Raw genomic sequence first — 2,914 nt, 5'->3', positions numbered from 1 at the left:
CTTATTTGGGTTCATCATAAGAGCGTATACGGATGAGTGCTAGCATCCAAATATATTAGGGCTATCTTGGTTTTTGAGAAGAAAATTCTCACAATGTAAATGAATAAGAAAGAAGAAAATCAAGTGGGTATATTTGGTGAGATAAGTTGGGAGGCCGTGTAAATGACATAGTTTATAATAGATTCCAAAATTCCATTTGTTGGACATATCTCACATTTTTGGTGGGTATGTGGATATAGCATGCAAAAAGGACACCATGGAGTACAATGAGTTAAGGATGGAATTATTTTACTTTTTGGAGTCACAAAGGAAAAGAAAGGCCAAGATACAACAAATCAATTATTATGTTAATAGGAGGTTTACTCCTTGTGGATCCCAAGGATCATGACATTTTTGGGCATGTTACATACACAGATGTATGGGTAAACATAGGATTTTCTATGATGCAATTTTTCACCCAAGTATGATAGTTTATTTATTATATCTTGTCTGTTTATTTCCATTTGTTATCACAAGGTATCTAGAGCCTCAACATTTTTTCATGTAACTTAGATGGAATGCAACTTAGAATGTTTCCTTGTCCCACACTATTCACTTTGGTGTGTTCTAGTTTTGTAGGAAAATCCCTAATGTTCTAATTCCATTCTCGTATTGTTTTAGTTGTAGTTATTTCCTTCATGAGGTTGCTCATATTGTTCTTGTCGCTCTTGTTCCCTCAACATGCTAGACGTGTGAGCTTCCCTTAGAGATCCTATTGTGAGTTGTTAAGTGATATGTATCGGTAGTTATACCATCTTAGCATCAATAGACCCTTCCCTGTCCTTTTTCGATTAGTTGAAGTCAAAAAAATATATATATTTATATTTTAATAACACATTACAAAAAGTAGGGGCACATGCCACTAGTGTTAGAAAATTGATGGTAGAAATTTAATTTTAATCCAAAAATTTAATAGTGGTCAAATATGAAGCTTTGAGATATATCTCAAAGTAGTTATGTAATTTTTACTTTTCAATTTAATTAAAAACCAAGATAGATCCATGTTAAGCTCCTCTATGAGGCAACCAAACTTGTCAAATTTCTTTACATGTACATTTATTTTAAAGTGAGAAACTTGAAAATTGGTTTACACAAAGAGAGATGTGATTAGTGTGGACTCTTGGTAGGTTTTGGATTAACATGAATCTCTAATTTGATTATTATCTAGGCCATTACAATATCATGAATTAACATAGATCTATGTTGGTTATTATGTGGCTAGGCGTCCATATTTTTATTTAATTATCAATAATTATTAGGTAGATGATAGACATTTAACATGCATAGAATACTCTAGAATATTCCTAGTAAGATACAAATTTAACTTATGCCCATTTTTTCTTCTTCATTAGATTAATTGAGTTATATTTTTTTAACATGTAGTATTGATAAGTCATAGTATTGAAAGAGTATTATAGATTAAGAAACATAGTAAAACTTTATCAAATCTCCATAATTAAGATATTATCCCATATTTTTAAATATATAATTATATTTACCTTATATATATATATATCTCTATATATATATATATATATATATATATTAACATTTAAATTAAATTATAAATAGATTGTCATAATATAAATTGAATTTTTTTAAAACATGTAATTATATTTAACTTATATATAATTTTTTATAATTAATAATAATTATTATTATTATTAAAGATTAAATTATAATTTTGTTAGATTAAATTATTAATAGGCTATAGTAGTATGCAATTGAGTTGAGTTCGATTCTGAACGCATGAACCCACATATCCACAATAATTGAGAGGTAGGTACTCAATGGACATTATGATAATAATTACGGTAAGACAAGTATAAAAGTGAATATGGACATTAGAATAATAATTATGGTAAGACGAGTATAAAAGTGAAGAGATAGGAAGATCGAAAGGCATTAGGGCATCTTGCAGTTTTTCTTCCGCCTCATTTCAGGTATCGTTGGTCACTTAATATTTGAACATTTGAAGTGTCAAAATGGAAGGTAGAGGGGAAAGAGGATCAGAATGGAGGGATGATCGAAATGGAAGGTCAAGGAAAAGCAGTTTTTCTTCCGCCTCATTTCAGGAATCGTTGGTCACTTAATATTTGAACATTTGAAGTGTCAAAATGGAAGGTAGAGGGGAAAGAGGATCAGAATGGAGGGATGTTGAAATGGAAGGTCAAGGAAAAACAGGATCAGGACGGAGGAGTCGAAGTAGAAATTCTGACCATAGTAGATAGCTGCGAAGAAATTCGTAGTTGTGGAGGTTTGTCGTTATACCAAAATCCGCAGGTGTTGGTAAACGTTCCAAACTAGTAACTAGGATCCCCAGGGTGGAAATTACGGATTCCATAGAGGTGCGGTGATTCTTCCAACACCCCCCCTCAAACGCAACTCGGTGGAATCGAACCTGGGTCCAAGCTCTAATACCATGTGGAGGTTTGTCGTTACACCAAAACCCGCAGGTGTTGGTAAACGTTCCAAACTAGTAACTAGGATCCCCAGGGTGGAAATTACGGATTCCATAGAGGTGCGGTGATTCTTCCAACAGTAGTGAGAGAGAAGATATTGTAGCAGAGGGTGCATTGCCAATTGCTCCAGAGAATCAACATACTATAAAGGAAGCTGCTGAGATAGCGAATGACAATGAGGTTCAAGAAATTCAAGGTACTCTTGTTCGAGAACCAGTGGACCAACAATCCTCTGAACCAACACATGCCTTGCCTCTTGTTCCAGAGAATCTGTTGGCAGTAGAAGAAGATATCGAGATTGGTAATGAGGAAACTATTCAGATAACCCATGAAGAGTCAGTGGACCAGCGAACAAACAATGATAATGATGAGACAGACAATGATCAAACTAGAAGTGTGGAGGATGAGGTAGC

This window comes from Pinus tabuliformis, chromosome 1_1 (genome assembly GCF_031772625.1).
Source record: "Pinus tabuliformis cultivar Carrire ecotype Pingquan chromosome 1_1, CPIR1, whole genome shotgun sequence".
Classification (NCBI taxonomy): Eukaryota; Viridiplantae; Streptophyta; class Pinopsida; order Pinales; family Pinaceae; genus Pinus; species Pinus tabuliformis.
This window is presented reverse-complemented; position numbering follows the sequence as displayed.